Genomic DNA, 21980 nt, shown 5'->3' with positions numbered 1-21980 from the left:
AAAATACTTACTTCCAGCACATCAGTTACATGATCTTGGGTTGTCCTTCTCCTTTTTGAGCCCCAGTGTACTAATTAATCTATAGAATGGGAAGAATCAGTTCTTGATTCACTGTCTTATAAGAACTAAAGAGTAAAATGTCTAACATGATGCATGTCACATAGAGCTCAGCATGTGTCCACTGGTGCTATTATACTATCTGGAGTTTATTTCCTAATTCCCAAGTCCAAACATTAAGAGTTAAAAACGGCCCTGAGTTAGTTCCAGAAGAAGGTAAAGCAGAGGTTGTCACCTGGATTCCATATCAACTGCACTAACAGCAGACCAAAGACTGGTAAGTTAAAAGACAGGAAAGAGGAGAGATTTTCTTTTCTTTTCTTTTCTTTTTTACGATTTTATTTATTTATTTGACAGAGAGAGAGAGAGATCACAAGTAGGCAGAGTGGCAGGCAGAGGCGGAGGGGGAAGCAGGGTCCCTGTTGAAGAGAGATTCTCAATATGGGGCTTGATCCCAGGACCCTGAGATCATGACCTGAGCCAAAGACAGAGGCTTAACGCACCGAGCCACACAGGCACCTCTAGAGATTATTTCCTTTTATTTCTGCTAGCATTTAACAAACATTTCTTGACTGTTCAATACATGCCAGGCACATTTTATTCACATTGTGAATAAAATGGTAAATGTCTTGGTCCATGTAATCAAAGGACTTCCCTTCTCATGCAAGAGGCAGGCATAGAACAGCTAAATATACAAATAGACAAAATAAACAAGATGACTGCTAATTTTAATTGTTATGAAGAGGCAAATGGCAGGCTGAGATAGAGAATAATAAAGGGATGGACTGCCTTAGACATTGGCCAAGTGGTTAAGGTTATGGATTGCTAATCCATTGTCCTCTGCAGGCCTGGGTTTGAATCCCATCCCTATCATTCAGTTTCCTGTCGGACTGGCCATGAGAGGTTTTAGTACTTTGTGAGAAAAATATTTCACCAATAGATGTGAGAAAAGGAAAAGAACTCATCTGACAAAAAAATTCAAATATCACATAAGAGGATCTAAAAATATACATCTGTGTCTTGGAATTGGTACCCAAATCGCACTAGAGAACAAAATGTTTGTTTTGCCAAGTAATGAGCAATCTGAAAGAGCAGGTCCTTCCTGTGTGAAGAGGTTCCAGTTAGTTAATCAGATACTTCTGGGCTGAAACAGGCAGAAAGCATGCCTGGTGGAAGGAACAGCACAGCAAAGGCTCCCAGTAGCAAAGAGCCTGAGCTGGCCGGGGAGCCAGCCGAACACCCACACTGACGTCAGAGAACATGGCAAGTGAGTTTAAGAAGACCCAACAGTGCCCATGGAAGGTGAGGAGTTTGGATTTTATTTTTAGGGCTGTGCAAAGGCATTGGGAAGCTTTGAGTGGAGGGCAGTGTGAGGTTGGTGACAACTCAAGCAGAAACTGAATTTGGAGGAAGACAAAGTAGAAGCTTGTGGTAACTAACTCTGGAAACAACAGTGGCCTGGTAAGGGGTGGTAGCAGTGGAAATTGGGAGGACAGATGGATTTCAGACATGTTTTGGAAAGGAAATTGATAGGAAATATCACATGGTCCAATCACGAACCCGCTATATGTCCAGAGCTCCCTATTTAAAGGATGGATGAGCTTTGGAGAATGTTGTTTGGTCAGAAGTATACAGAAGGGAGGTACTAAGAATTTGTGTACTGTCAGTCTATGATTACTGAATACTCAAAGTCTATATTAATTGCTTATTTAGGATAAATATCAAAATTATCTTATAATGTTGATGATAATGGAATCATATATTAAATCATCATATACAGATATTTGGCGATTAATTAAGTACAATCTAATATGGCACTTCACAGATCTGCTAGAAAGAGAGCTAGAGGGGGAAATAATTCAATTGTAAGATAAAACTGGGAAAAGATCTAGAACTTTCTGGGCACCTGAGGAGGGGATGAATAAAGGGGAAATGGTGTTGTGCAAAAGGGCGCTGGGTGGCTCTTGTTGCTGCTACCACTTCCCTCACACATCAAACCACTCATTGAGGACTCCCTCCATGCCAGGCACCATGCTTACCACCTCATAAGTTGTCTTATTTAATCCTTAACAACCCTGGGAAATCCATTGTATTCTTATTCTTATTCTTATTTTTTAAAGATTTTATTTTTAAGTAATTGACTATCCACGTGATATACCACACTAATAAAAGAAAGGGTAGGGGCACCTGGGTGGCTCAGTTGGTTAAGCATCAGCCTTTGGCTCAGGTCATGATCTCAGGGTCTGGGGATCAAGTCCCGAATCAAGCTTCCTGCTCAGCAGGGAATCTGTTTCTCCCTCTCCTTCTGCCCACTACTCATGCTGTCTCCCTCTCTCAAATAAATAAATAAATAAAATCTTTTAAAAACATGGTGCTGTGCAGAAATTTCACAACACCTTCAGAAACTTCAAGATACCCACTTGGTAAGCTCAGGTCCTATCTTTTCTCTCAGGTGTTTGGCTTTCTTTTGTCAGAGCAGATTTTTTTCAGCACCTGAGCTCTTCCTTGTTAATAAATATTGCCTCTCAAGCAATCTTCGGAGATTGTCAAGTTCTGGCAGTAGAAAAATGTTACTTATTTTCAAGACTTCTGTGAAAATTCACTGAGAATTAGGGTTTAAACCAGTGGGCCATGACTCGAGCTTCCCCTTCTCCTGGAGGAGAATCTGGAGACCTTCTCCTTCTCCTTCTATCACCCAGGGATCTTCTAAGGAAAAAAAAAAAAAAAAAAAAAATTGCCCCAGCAGCATTCTGGGGGGAAAACATGCACCGGACATTTTAGTATCTTTAAAGCCTTCCCCAGGTGATTCTAATGCAGTCAAGCTTGAGAAAATTGCTGCATACTTTTTGAACTGTCTCACTCTGTTGTTTCATTTTGAGATCTCTCTCTTTTCCACATGGCATGAATTTGCTTGGAAAAAACACATATACATTAAGGGCAAGAGAAGTTTCAGAAAATGAAGGAAGGCATAAAAGGAAAGGCCCAGTCCTTCTTTTCTGCTGGCCGTGGAAGGGGAGGTGGGGCGGGGAGGTTAGTACCCGCCAATGTCTGCAATTTTCTGTCTCCTGATGAACTCAGAGTCACCAGCCTCTGGCCAGACAAGGTTGGTGGTGGTGCGGGGCGGGGGGATCAGGTACAGATGCCCTATTCACTATACTTCTGATGGCTCTACCCTGCATTTTTAGTTCGGCCTTTATTTATCGTCTTAAAATTTTCCATTCCGACTTTTAGTCAACAGAGTCTCAAACTTCAACTCTTTTCTCATATGAGGATGGTGATGAGGAAAAAAAATACCTACCTGAGCTCTGCAAACATTTTGAGTAAACCCACACACAGGGCAAGTATAGTCTAGGACGCATAGCTAAGCCCTTTGTCAGTCCAAGGCCTCACTCCAACTGCACACTGCTTGGCTGGCGATCAAAATGGCTTCATCTTATTAGAAATCCCCAAGGCTTACAGAGTCAAAACTTGGACGTTTTCTGTACACATTAACAGAACTTATTCCACAGGCTCATAATAAATCTTTATAACCACATATGGCTGAGTTATAAATATCAGCTGGGAAGAGCAGTAAAATCACAGCATACAAAAAGGTGTCTGCCGGGCTTGGAAGCACTTTATACTTTATTAATTTACTTATTTTATCGGATTGCAGCCTTTCAGATGCTGGGGTGAAGTTAAATCACTAGCAACGTGAAGTGGAGAAACTAATAAAACACAAAAATCACGCCAAGAAAAACAATGCAACAATTAGTTCACTTAGTACTTTCAGTGGCGGGGTTGGGGAGGGGCACCGTTCTTATGGCAAAACAAAGAAAGTGAAACACAGGGAACTCGCTACGGATTATTTTGTCCTGCCGAGCAGGTGGAGGGAAGTTCTTTCTATTTGTTGTGATTCTGATACCTCCCTCCTGAAGTAAACAAAAGGTTGAACCAAGTATTTATCCACCTGGAAATATAGCACATGTAATAAAGAAAGAAAGAAAAAAAAACATGGATGGGCCACAAGTGTCTCTCAGACACCAGAGCTTGAGTCAGCCTGGGGGCCACCTTTCTGTTTTCTGAAGCCTGTGTCATGGGCAAGGGTGGCAGGCCGTGGAGAGAATATCTAGTCTCTTCGATGTGTCGCTTTACACAGGAAAGTGAAAAACTGGGCAGTGCAGCCCAGATTTACATAGGCAGTTCTAAACTCAGAAGTCCCGTTTCAGTTTTAAGGTATCCTTTTGAAACACTGTCACTGCTAAAATCACAGGAACAACTGTGACCCTCTTTTCCCAGGGAAAAATGACACTTGTATTTTGTGTCAGCCTCTTTCTCCTCCAGGAACTCCTCCACCACCTTTCAAAAACCACAAGGTAGGGGCACCTGGGTGGCTCAGTGGGTTCAAGCCTCTGCCTTCAGCTCAGATCATGATCCCAGGGTCCTGGAATCAAGCCCCACATCTAGCTCTCTGCTCAGCAGGGAGCCTGCTTCCCTTCCTCTCTGTCTGCCTCTCTACCTACTTGTGATCTCTGTATGTCAAATAAATAAATAAAATCTTTAAAAAAAACCAAAAACACATGTAAAGTGTCACCTTGACATAGATGCATTTTATGTCAGGAAGCTTTTTGAGACCAAGGAAGAAAAAAAAAATTCTTAAACCTAAAGAGGTAGAAAATTTAATCAAACTGGTGATGATTCAGAATCACTGTTTACTTTCTAACATTCTTTTGCTAGACAAATAGAAATACTTTGGACATTTCCTATATTTGATTTTTTTCAAGATTACAAAGTTGTTCTAATGTTCTAATGAACTTTCCTTTGGCGTTTCAAACTTTCGCTTCAAAACATACAGCATCATGCATGGTTGGTGTGTTTGCAGCGAGATGCGGACATGGACTTTGGAGCATAGGAAAAGGATTTTAAAACATGGCTTTGGGAATCAAACCTGCAGAACTTGGTTACAGAAATTACATTAGCCCTAGATTAGGTGCATGTAGGAGATATGCCATATCCTTTTGTTGTTGTTGTTTACATTGAAAAATTCACTTATTAATGAAATCAAAATAGGATAGATTTAAAAAGTATTTTTCATGTAGTTCGTGTGAGTCTCCCAAAATTATGTTGTTCATAGAGTGAGTCCGGAACCACCAAAAAAGAAATACAAATATAATATATATTCAATTTAACATATCTTGGTTACAAATATAATATATATTCAATTTAACATATCTTGGTAGCTGCATAAATATTTACATTATTTTTAAAATCTAGAAGGAAATGCATTATCAAAAATGTTAACTACAGAAAATTTTAAAGGGATTAAGGAAATGGTTGCTTTGTTTGCTTTTCTCAAATGAAAAGTATTTTCTTTGTGCTTTCAGGATATTATAGTATTTTTAAATTGTATTTCACCAGATAATTAAAAGCTAATGAATATTTATGATGAGCTAGAGCTTACTGTTTTTTTTTTTTTTAAGATTTTATTTATTTGACAGAGAGAGTGAATGCCCGAGCAGTGGGAGCAGTAGGCAGAGGGAGAGGAAAAGCAGGCTCCCCAATGAACAGAGAGACCAATGTGAGTCTCAATCCCAGGACCCTGGGATCATGATCTGAGCCAAAGGCAGAAGTTTAACCAACTAAGCCACCCAGGTGCCCCTATGGCATACTGTTTAGGGGAAAAATCTATTTTTACCAGGGCTGGTTGCATACTAGTGTACTGCCTACTTGCTACATAGAAAAGAGAGACTCTCAGTATACTGGAATCGAGGATTGAAGACAGCATCATTTACATTAGAATTTAATTATCCAAATACTATCCTAAGAGTCCTTTTTTTGTCATGGTAGTTCTGTCACTATGATATTCCACCAAGAAAAGGTCCCATTTTGTTCATATGCACCCAGCTTAAATTTCAGGAAACAAAAGAGAGTGTAATAAAGAAAGCAAAATACACCCCCATATATTATTTCTAATTTCCGCTCATAAGTACTGAAACAAACCATACGTTTAAAAAACATTATGCCTAAACTTTGAGATCGACTCCCACAATTGTTAAGTAAATATAAATTATTATGGGACAGTTATGAAAGACACCCTCACTGTCTTTGAATCACTTACACTTGTGGGCACTTGCTACATGGCTCGCCTCTTCTTCAGAGGGCCCTCTATAGTGGATTAGTCAAGCATCAAGCATTCCCCAGTTTTTCCATGTAAAATTTGCAGAAATCACAACTATTCTAATAACTCATATTATAAATTGCACACGTTGTATAAATTTGTCAAAATGTCATCATGGGCACTCGATCTTCAAGTCCTATCATTCTTTTTTTTTTTTTTTTAAGGATTTTATTTACTTATTTGACAGAGAGAGATCACAAGTAGGCAGAGAAGCAGGCAGTGGTGGGGTTGGTGGCGGGAGTGGGGGGGGCGGGAAGCAGGCTCCCTGCTGAGCAGAGAGCCTGATGGGGGTTCAATCCCAATACCCTGAGACCATGACCGGAGCCAAAGGCAGAGGCTTGACCCACTGAGCCACCCAGGTGGCCCTCTGTCATTACTTTATAAATAACCTACTGTGCTTTCAACTGTCAAGTTTTCTTAGAAATGAAATACCTGTTAAACACAAGTTCATCACGCTTCAGGCCGGTCCCCACCACTTTTGTTCCTGACTTGGAATTTTCTGGATGGGACTGTTTTAAGACAGGCTCTAAGATCTGCAATAACACAGGGGAGTTTTTATGTAAAATTAGGTGACGTTTTCCTCATTATAGGAGGTAAGACAAAATTAAACACAAGCCTTTGCTAACAGGATTCTATTTCCTGGACCTTAAAGTTCATGACATTTAGCTCTCTGGAAATCTCTTCCAACAGGTCAGGGCATAAACAGTATTCAGAGATTTCAGACAAAGGCATTTCCTTCACAGTCATGGCCAGGTGAATCTTTGACTTCCATGTAGGCTTCAAATAGCAGCCCCATAACAAGACCTTTTGGCAATTCTTTCTCAAATAAGAATCCATTTACTGCCAAAGAAAGCACCTATGTTGGATGGGTGCAAAGTTCTGTTAAGGAAAGACAAAATGTGTATCCTGCAGGAGAAGGTACACAGAGTCTTCTCAGGGCAGGGGAATACACCAATCTGTACATTTTGCTGTAACCTATGAATTAGTTTTGTGGATTTCACCTTTTTGGGCTCCAGAGAAATAAAATCTAAGGGTACAGTACCAGGTCTCCATGAAGGACCCAGAAATACCTGTTGGCTGACTGAATTAGGGCAAAACTTGGAACATGATTTCAATCCAAATTCCAAATTAACTGGAGGGCAGTTCTGTGAGTTCAAATATTGGAACAGCTGGTTTTATAGACAATCTGAGACCAGGTTCTTGCCCTCAGTGTCAGGTAATTTTGGAGGGTGGGGGTGGGAGAGAGGGCAAGGAATGTTTATATTAAATTCTATTCCTCTCTGAATAAGTACTCACTCTCCACCCCCCGCCAGTTGAAGAGAGAATCCTGAAGGTAGCCCTGGTGTAAAGCATGTGCACTAAAATAAGCAGGGCTTTCAGCACCCATTTGCAGGAGCTGATTCAATCCCAAATACACTTTTTTCTCTCTGTCCAAAATCTTCCATAGAGAGGGAGGGGCAGTGTGAGAAAAATCAAAGGAAGAATGGGAATTAACATGCACGTTATAGGACAGAGGAGCCTTGTGGTGGAGGGGTCCTGGGGGAAACTTTGGACACCAAAGATTTGCAAGGGTTCCCTCCTATTTGGAATTATAGCTCCAGAGTCTACACGAGGGGGCCAGTTCCATAGAAGGCACTTAATAAACATATAATGAATTGAAATGAATTGATGACAAACCAGGGTAATATTGACATCAATTGATTAATTCATCTACCCATTCCCTTAAAAATATTTAGCGGATCCTAAAACATAGGTGATGTAGAGAACGTACAGGAAAGATGCAGTACTTGACAGCCATGACATTCTCTAGGAGGTGAGGGGTGAGTGAGAAGTGATCAAATATGGCCCATGTTGCTATGCACCCAGAGACGTTTAGAGACTCCCCAGAGGCAGGGATGTGAGCAGAGCCATGAGGGGCTCCTGGAAGTCTCCTGAGGGTCTGCAGATACTCTGGAGTTATCAGGACTGCTGTGACAAAGCAGAATTCTGTTCCCCGTGCTTGTGCTGCTGTGTCTTTCTGGGCTGGAATGGACCCTGCCCTTCTACGCCACTCCTCCTTCAGGGACCAAATCAGATGCCAGCTTGAGGTGACAGCCCCTCCAAACACTCATGTACACAGAGAGACCAGGGCACCTGAAAGGTTAACAAAATGGTAGTTCTCGGACTTGGTTGCTCACTGTGGCTATCTACAAGCTCAAATTCCTGAAATTGTGATTTCATTGTTTTTGGGTATGGCCTGAGCCTGGGGATATTTAAAAGCACCCTCCCCCATAACCCCGGAAAGAATGAGAATATTACCCAAGAAGACATCTATTTTCAGCTATGCCAAAGTAAGGATTATTTATTCCTCTCTCCCTTTTAATTTCCCTGCTTTTTCCATGGAAAGCAAAAAGGCTTATACTTTCACTTTTGCAGGCATGCTGAACAGATTTACAAAGGGTAAAAGCACTTGGGATACTCTGTGTATTGAGGGGAACATTCTGCCTGAATAATCTGCTGTTCAGTCTTTCATCTCCCTAGATCGACCACTGGGCCTCTATTCTCCTGGGTCTGGGGTAATAGACAGCTCTTCTGACTGCTCTTTAAATCGTATATAAAAGAGGACACAAATGGAAGTGACAAGGTGGCCGAGCGGTTAAGGCGATGGACTGCTAATCCATTGTTCTAACCCATAACTGCACGCATGGGTTAGAATCCCATCCTCGTCGTTCAGTTTCCCTGCTGGACTAGCTATGTGAGGTTTTGGTGTTTTGTGAGAAAAATATCTCACCAGGGGACGTAAGAAAAGAAAAAAATTTGCATGACAAGAAGATCCAAGTGTCACGTAAGAAGATCTAAAAATATACATCTGTGCCTTGGAATTGGTACCCAAATCACACTAGAGAACAAAATGTTTGTTTTGCCAATTAATGAGCAATCTGCAAGAACAGCTCTTTCCTGACAGTGTACAAGAGGCATGGAAACCCCAGCCAGACTTCTGAGTTGGCCGAACCTGGCCTGGCTGCCTGCTCCAGCGGTGTGTCAGCCGAAGTCAGAGAGACCGGCTGCCAGTGACACCCCGTGCAAGCAAAATAACACTGATCTCTTCAATGGCGGGTTATGTTTGGAAACGTCCTGCCTGTTTATGCTGCCAAGTCTGCAGACAGGGCTCTGCCGATCGTGGGTACAGGAGGAAGGCCACCTCGTGGAACACAGGTGCTGTCTGGCCTCTCTGCCTGCCTAGGGCCCAAACGAGGTGCCCCTGTGTGTTCGCCGCCGATAGGACGTGTGTTCTATAATCTGGAAGCTCCCAGAACTGGTGCTGAAAGATCCTGTCCTGAGTCATGTCAACTCCACACCTACTTCCCTTACAGGATCTGGGGCACAATTCCATGACCACCTACTGACTTTGAGGTTTGTCAGCCACACAGCGGGATAAAAAAAGGCACGCAAGGCATGAATTAGCATGGTGTGAAAAGAAAAGTCGGTAAAAACAGTCCAGGGTGTGAGGAGGTAGGAAAACATGTTCTGCAGGGAAAGGGATGTTGATACATGGAGAAACACGTGCTGGGAAAATCGACACTCCTCTCTTCTTCTGAACAGTTACTCCTACTTTCCGTGCTTCTCTCACTGTTGACAGAATCCTACAGCCCTCTCTCATTTCACTCTGGCTGCGTCAGGTGAGATGAAGAGAACTTACAGCAGGAAGTTGTGTTTTCAAATATGAACATTACTGTAAAAAAATATTCAGTAAAGAGTTTCACATCCCGTTGCTGTTCAAATCTGTCCCACCTGCAGCTCCAGATGCTGCCAGCAATGCTGCCTTCTCCCTAGGGCAGGAGAAGGGAAAATTTTACACAGTCTCTGTCCAGAAATTTTTCCTTGGGTCAAGCTCTTGTAATATCCAATTGCCACATTCTTCTGCTGATGTCCTCCTGAGCCGTGAAGGTCTCTGCTCTGTCCCACAGGCTTCCTAACCACCCACCTGCCACCACTACTCCTGAATGTGATGCGGGGGAAAGGCACCTTGTCCTCCCCACCCACACTACACCCACCTACACCTGAAATTTAAATGACACCCTTACAAGGGAAAATGGGATGGCTTTTGTATAACTTAAACCAGAGACACAAGCATGTGAAATGGCTTGTTCGTGCATGCCATGAAACAACACCCGAAAATCTGCTTTGCTGGAAGCAGAAAAGCTGAACAATTTTGGATTTGTATTTACATTAGCACATTATTTATTTTTTCTTATTAAAACAATAAGATAATACACATCAGATTTTGAAAGTATAAGAATTAGTAAAAAAGAAATAGAAAGTGGGCTCCTGGGTGGCTCAGTTGGTTAAGTGTCTGCCTTTAGCTCCTTTTATGATCTGGATCAAACCCCATGTCAGGCTCCCTGTCCAGCAGGGAACATGGTTCTCCCTCTGCTGCTGCTCCCTTTGCTTGTGCACATGCTCTATCTCTGTCAAATAAATATATAAAATCTTAAAAAAAAAAAAAGAAAGAAAGAAATAGTTACCAATCATGCTTCCTTTCTGATAATTACTATGATTTTTTAAATTTTTTATTTAAATTCAATTTGCCAACATATAGCAAGTACATCATTAGTTTTTTTTTAATTTTTTCAATTTATTTATTTTCAGAAAAACAGTATTCATTATTTTTTCACCACACCCAGTGCTCCATGCAATCCGTGCCCTCTATAATACCTACCACCTGGGACCCCAACCTCCCACACCCCGCCACTTCAAACCCCTCAGATTATTTTTCAGAGTCCATAGTCTCTCATGATTCACCTCCCCTTCCAATTTACCTCAACTCCCTTCTCCTCTCTAACACCCCTTGTCCTCCATGATATTTGTTATTCTCCACAAATAAGTGAAACCATATGATAATTGACTCTCTCTGCTTGACTTATTTCACTCAGCATAATCTCTTCCAGTCCCGTCCATGTTGCTACAAAAGTTGGATATTCATCCTTTCTGATGGAGGCATAATACTCCATAGTGTATATGGACCACATCTTCCTTATCCATTTGTCCATTGAAGGGCATCTTGGTTCTTTCCACAGTTTGGCGACCGTGGCCATTGCTGCTATAAACATTGGGGTACAGATGGCCCTTCTTTTCACGACATCTGTATCTTTGCGGTAAATACCCAGGAGTGCAATTGCAGGGTCATAGGGAAGTTCTATTTTTAATTTCTTGAGGAATCTCCACACTGTTCTCCAAAGAGGCTGCACCAACTTGCATTCCCACCAACAGTGTAAGAGGGTTCCCCTTTCTCCACATCCTCTCCAACACATGTTGTTTCCTTTTTTGTTAATTTTGGCCATTCTAACTGGTGTAAGGTGATATCTCAATGTGGTTTTAATTTAATCTCCCTGAGGGCTAATGATGATGAACATTTTTTCATGTGTCTGATAGTCATTTGTATGTCTTGATTGGAGAAGTGTCTGTTCATATCTTCTTCCCATTTTTTGATATGTTTGCCTGTTTCCTGTGCGTTGAGTTTGAGGAGTTCATTATAGATACTGGATATCAACCTTTTGTCTGTACCGTCATTTGCAAATATCTTCTCCCATTCCATAGCCACCTCTGAAAGAGGTGCGCGCAAGCCGGGCACTCCCAGCCCGGGCCAGCGGCAAAATCTCAGTGTGCGATCACTGCTTGGAACCTCTCTGGCAGTTGGGAGCTCCCAGACAGCTGCCACTGCCTTGGCTTTGGGTACAAGCAAAAGATCCTGCGCCCCCAGGGTCTGCAACTTGGAACGCGCTCTGCCAATGGCCCAGGGGGAACTTATTTAGGCTCTGCACCCAGACTGAGGCTTCTCTCTGAGAGGGAGATCAGGGTGCGGTTTTTTTTTCCTCTAAAACTACAAAAACCATCAAAGGCAGTCAAGGTGAGAGAAAAAAAAAAAAAGGTGAACAAGCATAGAAACTGCCAGAGAAGAAAAGCCTGAAAAAAAACAGTTTCCTCAGAGCCCACCCCCTTGAGGGGTGTGGGAGGACTTAACTCAGGAAACATCATTGACCCACGTGGCAGGCCCCTCCCCCAGAAAACGAACCAAGAAAGAAAAAAAAAAAAAAGAAAGAAAAGAAAAGAGAAAAAAAAAGGACTACAAGAGAACAACCACTACTTCATAGGAAAACTTGTATTGTTCACTCGTTCCCACTATTCCGTTTTTGGTTTTGTTTTTTTTTTTTTTTTATTACTATGATTTTTAAAAAAATAAGGGTGCCTGGGTGGCTCAGTGGGTTAAAGCCTCTGCCTTCAGCTCAGGTCATGATCTCAGGGTTCTGGGATCGAGCCCCACATCGGGCTCTCTCCTCAGCAGGGAATCTGCTTCCCCCTCTCTCTCTGCCTGCCTCTCTGCCTAATTATGATCTCTCTTTTTCTGTGTCAAGTAAATAAACAAAATCTTTAAAAAATAAATAAATAAAATAAATACAATAAAAATATATTTACATTTATGTATGAATAACCAAAATTTATAGTAATATTTGATATGCGATTTTGAATCTAGTGTTTTAGTTTTAAATTTCTTCTCCTTTTCCAATTACAAATGTAGATTATTTTTAGTGTGAAAAAGTAAAATATTACATAAATTAAAAAGAGAGTGTAAAAGTAAGACTTTCTACAACAGGTGCTGGCGAGGATATGGTGACAATGCAAACTGGTACAGCACTCTGGAAAACAGTATAGATGTTTCTCAAAAAGTTAAAAATAGAACTGCCCTGTAATCCAGCAATTGCACTACTGGGTATTTACCCAAAGAACATAAAAGTATTAATTCAAAGAGATGCATGCACCCCTATGTTTATAACAGTGTTATCTATAATAGTCAAATTATGGAAACAGTCCAAGTGTCCACTGATAGATGAATGGATAAAGGAGATAAAGAAGATTAAGACAATGGGATATTACTCAGCCATAAAAAACAGAATGAAACCTTGCTTTTTGCAACAACATGGCTGCAACTAAAAAGTATTATGCAAAGTGAAATAAGTCATTCAGAGAAAGATAAATACCACATGATTTCACACGTATATGGAATTTAAGAGGGACAAAAAAAGAGAGACAAACCAGGAAACAGACTGAAAAAACAAACTGATGGTCATTAGAAGGAAGGTGGGTGGGGAATGGGATAAATAGCTGACGGGGACTAAGGAGTGCACCTGTGGTGAACGCTAGCCATTGTATGGGGGTGTTGAATTACAAAATTGTGCATGTGAAACTATTACCCTGTATGTTAACTAACTGGAATCTAAATAAAATTAAAAAAAAAAAAAAAAGAAGACTTTCTGGTAATTCCCACCCCCTCCCATCACCATCTTTGACACTTTAGTGTATAATCTGACAATTATTTTTTTCTTTTCCAGATGTACATATACTCAAACTTTTGTCCTGAGAGCTTCCCATTCACTACATGTTCTTTGAAAACACCATGCTAATGGCAACTTATGTATCATAGAAATGCACCAGAATTAGTTAATCTTTTTTTCCTATTGAATTTGTTTCTCCAGTTAGATGATTTAGCAACTTTTACCAAGTTTGTTGCCGGGCAGACCCTCTCATCTTTGGCCTCATTGCTGGTGGCTTCCCTTAGAGTAAAGTCTTTGAACAAGAATAGGGAATCACAGGACAAGAACTTTCAATCAGCTTGATACATATTATTAGGCTATATGGGCACTTTCTACATTCAGTATGTATATTTGATTACAATTTTAACCAATTTAAGATATTTGGTTAAGATATCTTTGACATTTTGAATCATTAGATCTTCTTATTAGTTTTCCCTTCAGATTTCTTTCATAGAAAGCATTTCTCCAACATGAGAGTGGTTAGACTCTCACACATTTTTCTTTTCTTTTTTTTTTTCAATATTTTATTTATTTACTTGAGAGAGAGACAGTGAGAGAGAGCATTAACGAGGAGAAGGTCAGAGAGAGAAGCAGACTCCCCATGGAGCTGGGAGCCTGATCCCGGGACTCCAGGATCATGACCTGAGCCGAAGGCAGTCGTCCAACCAACTGAGCCACCCAGGCATCCCTCTCACATATTCTTCTGTGTTGGAGATTGTTTTGTACTTGTTTTTGTTTTTTCCCATTTCTTTCTTTTTTTTTTTTTTAAGATTTTTTATTTATTTCACACACAGAGAGAGATCACAAGTAGGCAGAGAGGCAGGCAGAGAGAGAGGGGCAAGCAGGCTCTCCGCTGAGCAGAGAGCCTTATTCAGGGCTTGATCCCAGGATCCTAGGATCATTGCCTGAGCCCAAGCAGAGCTTTAACCCACTGAGCCACCCAGGTGCCCCATGTTTTTTCCCATTTTGCTCCTTAATCCTGTTAGACTTTGTTTTAGTAGGTCACATAATGTGAGAATGTTTTGCTTTCTTTTTCTAAAATAAACAAGTAATTGCTCAGCACCTCTTAAAGATATTCTTTGCTTGGGGGGGATGAGGTGTTTTTTTTAACAGTGAATCCAGGCTACTCATTTCTGGTCCATTGACTCATTGTTGATTAAGCATCAATGCCACCTGGCTTGACTTTTTGTATCTCAAAGCATGGCAACTTTTGTAGCTCAAAGCATGGCAGGTAGGTACTGAATTAGAGGGTGCTATACAACATTAACTGTGAGCCTCTGTGAAGTGGTACACAAACTCCCTAGCTCCTGTTGGAAGGGAGTACTTGTGGTCCCTCTGCATAAGGTTGTTGGGGGAATGGAAATGGGGCAGTTCAGGAAAGTCATGGCATGGTATTTATCACAGATGGGTTACACATGGTAGCTACTGTTAGGTGTTGCATTTTGTATCTGCTAAGAGGAGCCACACCCAGTATTGTTTGTTTGTTTGTTTCCTTTTTTTAAGTCCTGGCTATTCTGGTCTCTTTTTATTTTCAGAAAAATTTCTCTAACATATTCAAAAGAAATTCCATCAATATTTTTTTTTTTTTTAATTTTTTATAAACATATATTTTTATCCCCAGGGGTACAGGTCCATCAATATTTTAATGGAAGTTATTCATCTGATGTACTCATTTGGGAAAAACTGACTTTGTGCCATAATCTACTCATCCTCTGTCTTGCACTATGTTTTCCAATTACTAAGATTTTATATCTTCAGGCAAATTTTGTGGTGGTGTTTCTGTTTTACTTTTGCACATTTATTCTTAAAGCCATTCTTTTGTGGGTTTTTTTTTTGGTGTATTTTTGCTCATGTGATTCATATAGGTTCTTATCCTTTTTGAATAAATGATTGCTTATATTTGGAAAGCTATTTAGTTTTGGTGTATTTTCTTTGTATCTAGCAACATCACCTTATTTGGGTATCCTAAAACTGTAACTAAATTTTTAGGCTTTCTAAAAATTCAGTTATATCATCTGTCAATAATAACGATGCCATCCCTTCTCTTCAGTTACCGCCTCTCCTCTGTTACGTACCCTGGAGAATCTGCTACAACGCCCAGAACAACACTGCAAACCGTAGTGTCAGAAGTCATTCTGCAGAGCAGAGTAGCCCTTTCTTTACTTCCCTCTCTACCTCGATGCTGAGCAATCTTGCATCCACTCTTCTCTGTGCCTCAGTTTCTACATTGGTTTAAGCGTTTAACTAAGAGGTAACTCATGGCAGGGTGCTGACCAACCCTTTCTGTCATTCATTACTGATTCTGCCTATACTTGCTCTCCTTCCTTCTCTGTTTCCTCATTTGACATTTTCCTTCCATCTGGACTCCTTCCCTCTTTTTTACAGCTGGTACCTCAGATGACCATTATTTCTGGGGCCAGGTTTTTACCATCCCTCTGAAACTGTTCATTTTTTTCCTCTCTCACCAGAGGACAGGTGTGACCTGTCCACACTGTTGGGCTAGGAGCCTTCTCATGTGATTCAGTTCCAAGCTGGGGGTTGGGAGAAAGAACTGAAATCCCTTTGTGGTTTGATAAATTCAGACTTGTGGCATCTTGCAAAGATCTTCAATGCAGGAGAATCTGGGACAACATGGTTTGGCTTTGGATTTAGTGATTTGAGGGAACTTCAAATAGGAGCTGTGATGAATTAGCAGGGGATTTTCAGTTATGATGGCTGTCACATATTAATATTCTAGATTCCTGACCACAGACTATAATCACTGTATTATTTTAGAATGTTTTCCCTTTCTAATAATTTCTCTCCAAAAAAAGAAGATAAATCATAATTGGAGCATTTTTGTCTTGGTCTGTGGCCACATACGGCCATCCTCATGGTTCATCTTTGTGAGTCTGATCTCATGAGAAACAAGAGTTACATAGAAATCAGCTGTAAGATTAACTCAACCCTGATCTCGTTTTGTTTCAATTTAGCAATTCCTCAATGGTGCATCAGTCCATCAATCAAGAATATGAGGAAAAGGGATGACAGCAGATTGGATGAAGCTGAGAGAAGGATATAATAATATCCTTAATGCTGAGTTCTATGCTTCAGCCTTAAAGTGTATCTTCGATAAAAAGACTCAAAGTTGCAATAATTCCTCCTGATGACTTGCTTTAAAGTGGGTTGGGGGAGGGTTGGTGAGTGGCAGGTGTTGAGACTGGGAGGGAGAAGGACTTGGACAAGTTTCCTTTGGGGTCAAGCAAATCCCAAAGGCAGCCTGCAGTGGTGGTTAAGAAGTCATAGGAGCTACTCCCTGGTTCCCACCACTTACTGGTTGTGTGTCCCCAGGCAATTTGCTTTTCTGCTCCTTGCCATAGTTTCCACATTTGTGAAATGAGAATAATAATAGGATACATAGGGTTATTATAAGATTTCAATGAGTTACTATTACATGCCAAGGACAGTGCCTGACTCAGGGTAAGTGGTTATATGTGTCTGTTAAAATTTCTAGTGAGGCTGTTGGATGCTGTATAGAGTTAGTGGGCTGGGCAGAGGTTCAGATGAGCCATTTTGTGCAGGTAATGGTGAGGGTGCAACAGAGAAGGACCAGGAGTCTAGGCAGTTGCAGCAGTTTCCAGGCTAGGCCTTAGGTCATCAGCACACAGTTACGTGAGGTGATGTCAGATACAGATTTACCCACAGGGGGAAAGGGGTTTTAAGTGCTGAGGAGACCTGTCCAAGGCCCAGATGAACAAGCAGTCAGGTGAAGGCATGGTACAGGGCATGGTGACAAAATTCTGTGTGGTCAGGAGGATACCGAATGTGGCTCCATTTCACCCCATCTGGGCTGGGAGGTCTGCTTCCAACACAAATAGAAATGATCCTGCTGCCGGTAACATTGCTGTTTCTCAGCAAGAAGAAAAGAGCAAACAGAAGGTAGGAAAGAGATGAGAGGAGAAATACCACAAGAAAACACTTCTCTTGACAGTGTTCTCTGATTATAGGAGTCCAAAAGAAATACCTGTGGAAGGGGAGAATTCCACTAAATATAGAAGTACATGATTCGTTCGGAATGAGTTCCATGAAAAATAAATCTCCCTTCACTGACTAAAAATGTATTGTATTTATTCAACAATCATTTCAACAATGAAGTAAAATATGACCCATTACAATATTTATCTCCATTTTTTGTTACAATTTTTGAGATGACAAATCCACCACAACTAGGCTATTCATCTAAATTTTGCTAACTTGACAACAATCAAAACACTGAACAATCCAATTTAAAAATGGTCCAAGAAGCTGAATAGACACTTCTACAAAGAAGATATTCAAATGGCCAATTAACACTTAAAATGATAATCATAAGGGAAATGCAAATCAAAATTTTAATAACACTTCACAGATATTAGCATGGCTATTACAAAAGAAAACAAAAACAAAAATCAAAATAACAAATGGTGGCAAGAACATGCAGAAATTGGAGCCCTGGTGCATAATTTTGGAAATGTAAAATGAGGCATCTGCTATGGAAAACAGTATGGTGTTTCCTAAAAAAAATTAAATGAAGATTTGCCATATGATCCAGCAACTCCACTTCTTGGTATACACCCCCAAAAAATTGAAAGCAGGGACTTCAAGAGGTATTTGTATACCAATGTTTAAGACAACGTTACTCACATGTTTATGGATCTCTCTAACTGTTAAAAGGTAGAAGGAATCAGTGTCCATTGACCGATAAATGGATGAACAAAATGTGGTATCATATACAATGGATAATTCAGCTTTTTTTAAGAAAAGAAGTTTTGATGTATGCTATGACATGGATGGACTTTGAAAACATTATGCTAAGTGAAATAAGCCAGACACAAGAGGACACATATTGTATGGTATTTGTATCATTTATTTGAGGTACCTAGAATACACAAACTCATGGAAACAGAAGTGGAAAGCTGATTTTCAGAGGCTGGGGGAATGGGGCTATGAGAGTTGTTCCTTAATGGATATAGAGATTTAGTTTAGGATGACGAAAAAGTTCTGGAGATGAATGGTGGTGATGGTACAGAAGAATGTGAATGCAAATGGTCAAAATGGTCAATTCTGTATTATGTATGTTTTATCACACATAAAAATTCTCTGTTCTGTGACACATCCCAGCTGCCACCTGCTTAACAGTCTTATAAATATTCCATTGTCTTCATGTAGGCATGGACATTATGAATTTTCCTCCCAGCAAGAAGAGTTGAAAGGGACATCACTTTTAGTTATTGAGAAATGTGTTAACAAATCAGTTCTAAGAGTTGAAGTTAGCCTCATATCACTACTCATTACCTTAAATAATTTGGTTGATTAGGGTGTCTGCTTTCAGAACTATTTTTTAAACTTCAGAATGTTATATATTGAATTTATAAAATTCCCAATGCCATTTACTCATGCCATTTTGACTTTAACATTTGCTTGTTTGTAGGAGGGGAATGATTTAAATGGTACCAAATATGAGAAAGAATCACTGGAAATTTTGGAGAATTTCAGTGTACGGTAAGAAGAGTTATAAATATATATAAAATGAATAGATTCACTTAGCTTACTCACCCTGACTCAGGGCATCTACATTTAGAAATATAAGCCTACTTCTTTTTTTTTTTCCTCATTGTGAAAATCAAGGCATGTTTATGGATCTCTCTAAAAGAAAAGCAACATTTTTATAAGCCAAATTTTTCTTCTCAAAAAAAAATTAAATGTTGTGCTTAAACTGAGCTTGAAATCTAGCGTTGACTTAAATATTACCCCAATGAGCAATTCTAGGTATATTTGCTTCTCTGGCACAATGAACAAGCTTTGGAAAGTTAGAGGTCCTGCAAGGCTCTTTGGGGAAATGCCTTAAAAATTCCCAGGAAAGACCAGAGGAGACTGTTTGCCCCTTTTGCTTATTCCACCTTTTAAAAGATCATTTCCTCTTAACGCTTAAAGCAGAGTAATCATAGCAGGGGTTAGAGAAGCTCTATTTCAATCTTTGGAATGTTGAAACTTTTCATGTGATTCCAAATTCCATCTTTGGATTTTAATAGGAGGAGAAATTGCTAATTTGGCCTGGGCAGGTGGTTTATAAGAATGGTGAGTTCTGGGAACCACCTGGGGTGCTACAGGCAGGGTGCTTATTCCATTCATGTAAGTAAAGGCAGGCAGAATACCAACTGTCACTGTCTTGCCTGGCTTTTACCCTGCATTGCGGGAACAGGGGGCTGTCTGTGGAGGAGGGTGAACATTAAGAAAACCTGAATTCCATAATATGAAAGTGTAACTTGGAAACCAGAAAGATGAATTCAGTAAAAAATGGACTCTCAAATGATAGAGAGGATAATTTTTCCTGAATAATCTGTTCTTTGATAAAAATCAACTTGTTCTATATTCTTTAGTCTTACTATTTTTCTACTTCCAATTTATCTAAACAGAATTTTGTACAATCGGGCTTTTAAAAATAGTGGTATTAGCTACTATTTATTAAGTTAATGCACTGGGTCAGGCACTGTGCAAAATCTATTATTTCAATTAATTCTCACTACAATTTCATGATGTAGTCACTATTATGATCTCAAGTTTACCAATAAGGACATTCAGTTTCAGAGAATGAAAATGAATTCCCCAAGGTTCCTTAACTCCTAAGTGATGAAACTGGGATTTAAATGCAAGGCTTGTCTTGCATTTGAACTAGCAAAGCTACTGCTCTTGATTCCTATATTAGATTACTAGTCTATATTAGGGGATGTTAGCATACAATAAAGCCATGGCTAATACTGAATTGTATCAAAATAGGATTTGTAATCTTAAACCTTTCCACTTTTGAAAAGACAGAATGTCGGGAAAAAAAAAAAAAGCCATGCTAAAAATTGTATTTTAAAATAGTGTTTCCTTGGAACCCATAAATCTAGTATAGGGCCAATTAATTTTGAGATCCACAGTTGTCATTAACATAATACATGTCCCGAGAAATCTTGTAAATAAAAAGGTATTTAATATGTGAATTAATCAGCTTTTACTACAAAAATGTTGCATAACAACCTCCCCCCACCAATCTTAATAGCTTACAATTAAGTATTTCTTTCAAGTCTGCAGGTCAGCTGTGTTGGTTCAGATAGAAACTGCAGTCATGCATAGATCTGGTGCATATGTACATCTTTCTGTGAGCCAGGCTGAAGGAACAGTGCTTACCTGGAGAAGGCTTTTCCCATGATGGTGGGCAGAAGTGCAAGAGACCGAGTCAAACCACACACATGATTTGAATTTAAATCTTCTGATTGGATGTAGCATGTATCATGTCCACTTACCATTCCATTGGTCTGAGTCACACAACCAAGTTCAAACACAACGTAGTAGGGGGGGAGACAGGTCTTCCCATGGAGCAGAGAGAGAAGATGTGCATATTTACTTAACATTAATACATTCCACACTGATGCTATATGATCAGATAATTCACAAACTTATGTTATCACACAATAATCTTCTTAACAAAACAAAAAACTTGGTTTTCTTCAAATCTCAAGACCCAATTTTTCCCTGATCAGAATTTGAGACGAGTTGCAAAAAATCTCTTATTTGTGAAGTACTATGTTTTAATAAAAAGAAATATAAAATAGCCTCTGATGTGAGACTTTTTTCAAAGAAAATAATTAAAGCATAATAACACACTGAATTTGCAAAGACTCTACTTCAAATAATTTTATTGACTGACACAGTGACATATTTTTGTTCTATTCTCAAAACAACTTGTGGATAAACTGTTATAATCCATTTACTACAAGTAGAAAATCCCATAGATATTGGGAATTTTCCAGGTTAAAGCAGTAGTACCAGTGCCAAATCCTGGGTTCCCATACCTCCAGTCAGTTCAAAAAACCATGTCCCATGATTTGTGAGTTCAATTGTATCAAAATGATATAAACTGCACTAAGTAGGTTTCGAAGTTACAAGATCAACTTTTTGGAGGAGTTTATTTGAAATGTGTTTCAGACCTCTACTAACCAGAATAAAATGCACTAAGGAAGAATCAAAGAAGTATCTAGATAGTTAAAAATAAAACAAACTAAGGGTTTTGGAGGGGCGGGGGTGGGGGGTTGGGTAAGCCTGGTGGTGGTATTAAGGAGGACACGTATTGCATGGAGCATTGGGTGTGGTACATAAACAGTGAATTCTGGAACACTGAAAAGAAATAAAATCAAATAAAACAGAAAATAAAATAAAATACATGAGACAGAAAAAAAAAAAAAGAAAAGAAGACCATTATTATAAAAGCCAATTTATCACACTATATTTGAAGTATAAAAGTTTTTCTTGATCCAGTTGAGTTTGTCCCAAGATAAAGTTGTCCAAAAAATAATGATTGGCCTTTCTGCCTTTTTCTTGGTTTATAATCACCAACGAAATAATGGTGGCTCTCA

General features: G+C 39.7%; 1 long non-coding RNA gene and 1 other non-coding gene across 2 annotated transcripts in view; both read left to right on the top strand.

The window, feature by feature from the left end:
- The first annotated feature begins 1227 nt into the window (after window positions 1-1227).
- The window catches only part of LOC101681710, a 40926-nt gene continuing 20173 nt past the window's right edge, over window positions 1228-21980 (top strand). The window contains exons 1-2 of the long non-coding RNA XR_199562.2: window positions 1228-1359; window positions 19013-19083. This is a non-coding gene — a long non-coding RNA (uncharacterized LOC101681710). The remainder of the gene's footprint in view (window positions 1360-19012; window positions 19084-21980) is intronic.
- Window positions 8832-8922, top strand: TRNAS-GCU. Its single transcript has one exon. It is a non-coding gene; the product is annotated as a tRNA-Ser (tRNA).

The sequence above is a fragment of the Mustela putorius genome, unplaced genomic scaffold (genome assembly GCF_011764305.1).
Source record: "Mustela putorius furo isolate JIRA1106 unplaced genomic scaffold, ASM1176430v1.1 tig00000253_pilon_pilon_pilon, whole genome shotgun sequence".
Classification (NCBI taxonomy): Eukaryota; Metazoa; Chordata; class Mammalia; order Carnivora; family Mustelidae; genus Mustela; species Mustela putorius.
The sequence above is the reverse complement of the archived record's forward strand: the minus strand, read 5'-3'. Positions and strand labels throughout refer to the sequence as shown.